General features: G+C 51.8%; 1 long non-coding RNA gene across 1 annotated transcript; it reads right to left on the reverse strand.

The window, feature by feature from the left end:
* LOC148182642 (uncharacterized) lies at positions 1-8,101 on the reverse strand. Its single transcript, XR_015774463.1, has 3 exons — positions 7,980-8,101; positions 224-320; positions 1-119 (listed from the first exon to the last, which is right to left on the reverse strand). It is a non-coding gene; the product is annotated as an uncharacterized LOC148182642 (long non-coding RNA).
* Positions 8,102-8,812: the final 711 nt, after the last annotated feature.

An 8,812-nucleotide genomic window follows, 5' to 3' on the forward strand; every position in this document is an offset into this window, starting at 1 on the left:
CATTTGCACACCAGGCCATGGCAGTGGCTCCAAGGGGCCCCTGAGGTGTGCATGGGTGAAAGGGAAGAGCTGGCAGCCAAGGAGAAGCTGTGCCCACCTTCCTCTGGGCCATCAAGGGGCTGAAAAGCAAATTCACTGCTGAAATTTGCCCCCAGTCCTCAGCTTGTGGGGCAGGGATGAGGGGAGCTCTGGGATGGATGGGATGGAGCCAGGCTTCGCTCACCACCCCCAGCACCATCGTGCCAGGGCTGCCCTCGGCGTGGCGTCACTGCGGTCGGGACGTCGGGAAAAACCTTCCCACAAAAATCGAAGCCGGGAATCTGGAAATAAAAATATCACAGATGATTTCAGGCTTGCTGAAAGCATGATTGACTGTCTAATTCCCCCCCCACACACACACACTCCTTTCCCCACGACCAGGGTGACTCAGCCCTGGCATGGACACGGAGGCTTCTCCTGGCTCCTGCCCTCTCCGCGAGAGCGGAAAATGTCCCCTCTCGTAAAGTGTCCCCCCACTGCCAACGCAAACAGAGCCAGAGGCTTTCTCCCACGCTCAGCCCACGTGGCAGAAACACCCACTGCCAACAACACCTTCTGCATTGCCCTGGGTCGCTGCTGCTCCTGCTCAACCCCAAATCCCTGCCGACTGAGGATGCTGAGCGGCGCTGCTGCTGGGCACGGGACGTGGTGGGGTGGGGAAGCCAAACACATTTTAGAATGTCACTAGGCTAAAGTGTTTGTGCCACAGGATGGCTTCTGCTTCCAGTGGTGGCCATGGGAAATGCTGCCCATAAACCCATGGCTGTGCTGGGCTCAGCAGCTACACGCATGTGGAGGAAAATAAACCCTATGGCACAAGGGGAAAAAAATGAGCCCCTTGGGATAACTCTTCTCCCAAAGCCACTTCTCTTATTCCTGGACAAAGCTGTGAAGGGGAATGGCAGGAAAAGCAGTCCAGTGGGTATGACCAGCATTGCTCCTGCACTGGGGAATGAGAAAAGGCACTGTCAAAGGAAAATGAGCTCCTTTGGGGCTGGCTTTTTATAGGACTGCCTGCTCATCTGGCCCGGCATGGTTTTGGTCTACATGGATTATTTGTAGTATCTGCAAGTCTTCACCATGCTCTAAGTACAAGCAGCCCTCCTAGAGACAGGGCAGTGCTCCCTTGGCTGGCCCAGCTTCCCTTCCCTGCAGCAGGGAGCAGTCAGCAATTCTCAGGCTCACCTTGTGCCAGTGGTGTTGCAGCAGCGACCGAGCACAACCCCAGCGATTAAACAGAGCTGATCCCAACCTCATCTCTCAGTGCTTCATTCTCCCCTCCCAGATGGTTTTTTTCTGTTCTTGTCCCCTTGCCCACAGCCCCCAGTGCAGGATCCTCGTGGCACCTGCAGCCCCCACAGCACTGCAGGGCTGCACCGTGTCTCCTGTGAGGGGGACAAGTGGTTCCATGGGAGCTGGCATGTGCTGTGCCTGCCTCTTCTCCTGGAGTCTCTCACACCAATCTTGGCTTTTATGCTATTTTTACACTCCAAGTTTCAAGCTGTAGACATGCAGCAAGTGCTCTCCAAATGTAAACCCCAGGATGCATATATTTAGAATCCGGCATTTCTTTAAAAACAAGGTTTGGCTGAATTTTTGTTCAAGGCCTAAATTCACAGCTCTGGAGGAAGGACCACGCAGGGCATCTCCTGGTACTGGTGGGATGCAACTGTAGGACTTGGCTTCCTTCCTCCCACCCTGTGAAATGACACGTGCCTGTTTTCCAGCTTCCCTGGAAGCTCTTTCCCCTCAGTCAACCTGATCACACAGGCTCATGAGTCCCCAAATGCACTTTAAGTAAAATACAAAGAGCCAAATTGACATTTAAAACTCAAGAATCCCCAGGTGCATAAAGACTAAGAGGGTTTACAAGCTACCCAGCTGCATCTCTCTGAAGATGGAGCAGAGCTGAGCCCTTGTCTCCTACATCAGAAACAGCCTAGGATAAAAAGATTTTTTTAAAAAATCAAATCAAAGAAGAAAAAAAAAATCACAAGAACATTTGCTGCTGGAACTGCTTGTGGGGAGGGCAGGATGTCTGGAAGGAGCCTGTGCACACAACGTGTGCCAAGGAAAGGGACGAGATGTGACATCTCTGCTTCCATGCTCAGAGAGATGCAAAGAGCATCCCCATGTCTGGGGCCACCCTGGGCTCCTGGCCAGGTGCTGTGGTGCCCACCATGACACCCTGAATGCTGGCCCTAGGGAAGCACAAACCAAACAGTTCAGAAAATTTGATTTGAAGCCGGTGTGGAGGCGGCTCTCTGCAGATGGCATCAATCCCGGCTCCGCTGCCAGCTCCACGGTGTGTCATCGGTTCTGCTCAGGCTGAAGTGATGCAAATATAGCAAACAATGTCATTGTTGCTAGGATTTTCGGGCTCTGACTGCCTGGCCAGGCTGAGAGCCCACAGCAGGGCTGGGGAAGGATGGCCACCAGGAATGGAATGGTGTTATTTCAGCTGAAGAGGAACATGAGTAACTTTGCCAAAGGCTGAGTCCTTTCAGCGCACAAATTAATTTTTTTAATGGCTCAGATTATCAATAACACCTTTGGCTCCTGTAGGTCTCCAGGACATCAAAGTGTGTCTGCTGAGGGGCTTGGGATGGTGGCAAGAGTCACCTCAAGTGAGCCAGTGCCCTGGGTTTGCTCAGCCCTGAGCTCTCAACTCATGGAAAACATGGAAACATCTCAACCTCAATGCACAAACTGACCAGAACCTGGCATTTATGAAACACCAGACATTCTTATTTACCTCTGGAACTCTTCCCCAGTGCACCACTGAGCACAATGCCAGGGCAGCAATGAGGGGTGAAGCCCCATTAAACCCTTCTACAGCTTCCCACTGCATCCCACCACGTGGCCAGCACACAAGTCACGGCACAAGGCAAACATTCCAGTGGCAGCGACTCCACCTCAGCTTTTCTGCTCTGGCAAGGACTTGGGACAGTGGCTTTGTCATCTTCTGCCCATGGGGCTGGCCCGGTGGTGCCTCCTAGGCCCTGCTTTTCTCGGGGAGCTGTGGGCAATACATTTACTCCACTGGAAAAAAAAAACACTCAAAAGGCAACAACTGACAGAATGAGAGGACACAGCCTCAAGCTGCACCAAGGGAAATTTAGGTTGGATATCAGGAAAAAGTTTTTTACAGAAAGGGTGATAAAGTACAGGAATGGTCTGCCTGGGGAGGTGGTGGAGTCACCATCCCTGGAGGGTTTGAAAAGACTTGTGGATGTGGCACTTGGGGACATGGGTGGCCTTGGCAGTGCTGGGGGAATGGTTGGACTCTGATCTCAGAGGGCTTTTCTAACCTACATAAATCTAGGAATCAATGATTCCATGACTGCCTGCTCCAAAACCCCTCAGGGAGGCACACAGCTCCCTGGGCTGATGCACCCTCCTTACACAGCTCACTGTGCCTGCAGCAGAGTCCTGGAAAATGCATTTCCACCCAATTAACTGCTGATCTTCTGTGCAGCCAGAGGCTGCTTCAGCTGGGAACTTCAAACCCCCTCATTCCATCCAGCAGCAGCAGGACACAGGGTGTCCCTGGAGCAGGGCCGAGGGGACAGGGATGGGGAAGGAGAGGGGAACAGCCTCACACAGGAAAGCCTGGAGTCCTCCATCATCCAAACATCTGAGATCCAGTCTCAGCCTGACCAGCTTCTCATCCCTGGAAATACACAACCCTGACCTATTTCCAGGGAATGCGAGCGCCTTTAAACAAATCCCTGACAAATGAAGGCAAGAAACCATTTCCTCCCTATTTCCTTCCATTAGAAATGAAACACTGCCATTAATCACCAATAAAGAAATAAAACTCCTGAATGATCTGCTAGTGACTAGGAGGAGTCTGGTCCCTCTCCTCGAGCTCACCACGGACCCAATCCCAGGCACAGCTGGAATCATTCTGGCTGTGCTGAGCCAAACCATTGCTCTCTCCTGTATTCACTGCATTAAAAAAACATAGAGGATAAGATCTGCTGTTGGAGGACATGCTGGTTTGCTGATGCTCAACCCTATGTGAACCCCTATTTTATTACTCCAAGCATTTTCTTTTTACTCTGCTTATTTTCTTTTTCCTCCCTCCAGGAAAAGCTTGTGTGCGAGAACCCTTTAGGAAAAAATCACACCCTGCACTGGGTACAAGTTATTCCTGGGGAGATTCCAGTTGGACACAAGAGGAAAATTTTTCACAATGAGAACAATCAGCCATTGGAATAATTTCCCCAGGGAAGTGGTGGTTTCCCCAACGTTGGACTCTTAAGATTTGGCTGGATGTGATGCTGGGCCATCTCGTCTAGACTGTGCTTTTGCCAAGAAAGGTTGGACCAGATGATCCTTAAGGTTCCTTCCAGCCTGGGACTCTAGGATTCTGTAAAATATCAGGGTCTTTAGGCAAGAGCTGTTGTTTTGCAAGCCCAGACTGATCCCACTCCCTGCCTGCCCTGCTCCAGAGGTAAATCCCAGGAGACAGCAGGCAGCAAACACCTGCTGGCTGTGCCAGCACTCCCAGCCCCAGGGAAGCAGGCAGTCCCTGGAACAGTGTGTCCCAACCAAGCCCTGCCAGGAGCAGCTTGCTGGTGGATGGAGCAATTATCCCCGGCATGGAGGAGGGCAGACGCTGTTGGCAGAGGGTGCGGGAATTCTTCCTGCATTTCCAGGCTTGGTTTGTGAAGATAACTTTGGGTCGATTTGCTCTTCTGGAGCCAGATTGGAATCCTTCTTGTGCACCATGGGCAGGGCTGTTTGCTAATTGCTGTTGGCAAAGCACAGCCCGCCACAAACCTCAGTGGCCGTGCTGGATGCAGCTCCCAGCACTGGCTCAGGGGAGGGTGCAGCATCCTGCTCTGACACAATCACTGGGGCAGAGAGGTTTGCTGTGCCCCACATTTGGCAGATCCCTGAATACTTGTGCAAAATCTGCCTTTCCTCAGCAGATTGGCTCTTACAGTGATGCTGTGGATGTCGAGCATATGGAGGTGTCCTCATTTCTGCGTCTGGTCAGAGCAGTGCTGCATTCCCTGGGGAAATGGGAGACTTTGTGCAGTCATGGAATGATTTGGCTTGGAATGCACCTTAAAGATCATCTCATTCCAACTCTCCCAAGTGCAGGGGCGCCTTCCACCATGCCAGGTGCTCCAAGTCCCATCCAACCTGGCCTTGGACACTTCCAGGGGCAGCCACAGCTTCTCTGGGCAGCTTGTGCTGGTGCCTCACCACCCTCACAGGGAAGAATTTATTCCTAATACCCAATCTAAATCTCTCCTCTTCCAGTTTGAACTCATTTCCCCTTATCAGCTGCAACTTGCCTTTCTGGGGTGAGTGTGAACCTGACCCTGGGGTGCTCGTGCCACAATGTTTGTGTTACCTGCAGGGTCAGGGCCAGGATGGTTACGTGGCTGCAGGGTGGGGGTGTTGGCAGGTGCTGCCCCACCTCCTGCAATCCCACCATAGCCACACTGGGACTGTTCCCAGCAGGGCACCTCTCAGGAAAGCATGAAACAAACCCCAGGGATATCCCCACCACTGCTGAGGGACTCAGGGGCTGCCCTTCAGCTCCCAGCCCAAGCCAAAGCTCCTCCATCCTGGCGTGGAGCGAGACACTTCCTGCTCCACTGCTTATCTCCATGGCCAGGCAGCTTGAGGAAGCCAAACACCCTCGTGCTGCTGCTCGGTGGCTGCTGGCCAAGGGTGCACTTGTGTTCCACAGAAACACAGCAGGGCTGCTCCCTCCTGCTCTGGGTACAACCCACCGAGCTGGGCTGGCAGCAGCCAAGGGTGGCAGCGTGTCCTGCAACCAGCACAGACTGAAAATAAACATTTCCCACCTGACTGCACTCTTACATCACTCATGGACACGTTCTGGACATAAAATCTCAGCCCTGTGAATGGGATGGGGTACTTGAAGTCCCAGGATTCAGTGATGCACCCCAAAGCCTTCAGAACCCACCCATCAGCTACAAATAAGCTGGAGCCCTTCAGCAAACTTTGACAAGTCATGACCAGAACAACAGGGAATTTACTAAATAAATTGCGCTGGGAGTAATTTCTCTTCATTAAAACACCCTCACACAGGCGATGCATCCTGACAAGGGGCTGGAGGCACCTCGGGGTGAGGTGCCTGGTGTTTTGCACCCTGCAAGTGCATGAAGAAATGCCAAAAACATGCAGAACCTCGATAAGGTCAGCGGGGAGGAAATGTAGCTGGAATCCTTGAGTTTCATAGGGGGCTGTGACAATAGGCTGGAGAGCTGCCAACTTTCCTTTCACGCACCGAGTGACAAGAGCGCCTGGAAACTTCAGGCTCTCTGCAAAGAAAAGAGCTGGAAGAGAAAGAAATGTTGGAGGAGAGAGTTTTGGAATGTTTTGCTGAATTTCAGCTAGTTTTGCTGTAAGATGGTGAAAAAGGTCCCTTCCAGTGTGGCTAAGCTGGGGCAGCCTATGCTCATCCCTAGCCCAGGATGGAGGAAAGGAAACAAATAGGAAATACAAGAGCATAGGAAAAACACAATGTTTCTAAATAAATATTTAGGCTTTTCTGTAAACTCCTTGATGCAATTGCTTCCATTACATCACTTTTTGCATTTCAAAGTTGGGATTTTCAATGCAAATGCTGCTGAGCAGCCAAACTGGGCCTCTGGTGTGTTCCAGGGGATTGTAGGGGTAAGAGCACCCACCCTCTGCTCTGCTGGGATCTGCCACAGGTTTGGCACCTGGGGGAGTCCTCAGTCCAGCTGGAGGGGTGGATGGAGGTGAAAATCCTCAGAAGAATTTGCTCAAGGAGTTGTTCAGATGAAGCTATTTCTCATCCCTAGTGGGGATGGGGAGCTGTGAGGGCTACAGAGGTGATCACACCACCCTGCTGGGGAAAAGCCAAGAGTCCTCATCCAGCAACAGAAAAGGGAGAAAAAGCAGCATTTTTGGGAGCTGAGCTCTGCAGTGGGTTTGTGCCCTAACTGGGGCTGCAGAGATCCAGCTTCAAAGCCCCAGTGAAGCATTTGGGCCCTGGTGGGGATGCACAGGTCCCAAAATCCTCCCTGAGCTCCTTCACTGGGGGCTGGGGACCCTGTGTGTCCTCGATGGAGGGCAGAGCCAGGAATGGCCATGGGGCCAGCCCTCCCCACCGCTCCCAGCAGGGTCAGGGACTCCTTCCCAGGGCAGCAAATAGAATCCCCAGCCAGAGCAATTGACATCTGCACAGCTCACCGGGTTTGCAAAGCGTTCGGGATTTGCATTTGATTAAAATTAAGTGTTAGGAAAATAAAGGCAGCCAGTTCTGACTGCAGCTGGGCCGGGGTGAGGTCCAGTAGTGGGACCTGTGTGAGGGGAAGAGCAGGGAGAGGGAGGACAAAACCCCCAGATTTGGTCCAAAAGGGGCTGGAGAAGGGCTGGGAGCTGGGGATGCTGAATGTGGCCAAAGCAAACGGCCCTGACACCTCACAGAGATAGTTGGGATTTGTCGCCTCCGCTCTGACACAGGATTTGTATATGGAAAAAACACGCCAGGAGCATGACAGCAGAGCTGCTCCATCTGGATAAATAGTTAACTGAGTAGTCAAAATAGCCGGTGCTATGAAACAGCTGCTGGGACAGGAGACAGCAGCAGAAGCGCTGCTGGAAAAACGGGATGGGAGGAAGGAAGTGATTGAGGGAGAGGATGTGCCAGAGGAGAACAGGGAACAGGCAGCACATGGAGCCCTGTGTGAGCCAAGACCCTCCAGCACTGCCAAGGCACAGCAGTGACCCCCAGCAGCCTCCCCCAGGCTTTGCTGAGCCCCTTCCCTGGAGCATCCCAAAAAACAGTGCTGAAGAGGTGCCCATTCTGTCCAGACACTGGTACCCAGCTCACACCAGGGACCAGGACAAGAGGGTGTCCCATGGCAGTCAAGGGGGCACAACAGAAAGCCTGAACCAGGGCTCCAGCAAGCCTGCCTCACCTGGAGAGCTGAAAGCAGGAGATGCAGGGTGGGAGGTGATTCTGGACCTGCTGGAAACAGAGTGATCTCACACAAGAAACGCTGCACATCCCACCATAGGCAGGGATGTGATTCCCCAGCTCTCCCCTGGCCTCATTAGCTGTGGTTGTATTCCCAGCATTAATTACCTGAACCACTCCATCCCCTGCAGCGCTGGGAAAACACCTGGAGCGATTCACACACCTGGAGAGATGTTACAGGGAGAAAACACACCTGTGCTCAGCCAGCCAGGCATGGGTTTGCAATAGGAGGAGATTTTCTTTTCAAATGCTATTTGCATGATCTCAAGGTGTGACCTGCAGCACTCGTTTGTTAATGGTTGCTAATTGATTTACCCAGTCCCAGCAGATGCTCCGGGTGGGATTGAGCACGGCAATAGGAAGTGTTGCAGATGGCTCCAGTCCCCAGAACCAGGCGGTACAGGATGGATTAAAAAATTATTATAAGATTTATTAACCCTTTAAGAATTATTATTCTATGATATAGCTGGAGAAACAGGGATGAGAGCTCGCTCTGAGATTTCCAAGCTGGAAAAGCCCCAAAGTGTCAATGTTCCCAGGAAAAATTAGGGAATAAAACCAGTTGTTCTTCTTTAGCCAAAACATCATATTTTTGCAAAGTCACTTTGTTTTCTTTGTGATTTGTCAAAGCTGGTAACAGAGTGCAAAATAAAACAAATTATTTCCAAACAAGAGTAACTTTACAATAAAAAAATGTAAATATTTGTACTGACGGAGTGAAAAGGGCTGCTCCAACATTTTCAAGATCTTCCCTAACCCCTACTTCCCCACCCA

This window comes from Pseudopodoces humilis, chromosome 23 (assembly GCF_049639895.1).
Source record: "Pseudopodoces humilis isolate 2021_Gansu_Grassland_sample_001 chromosome 23, ASM4963989v1, whole genome shotgun sequence".
In the NCBI taxonomy this organism is placed as follows: Eukaryota; Metazoa; Chordata; class Aves; order Passeriformes; family Paridae; genus Pseudopodoces; species Pseudopodoces humilis.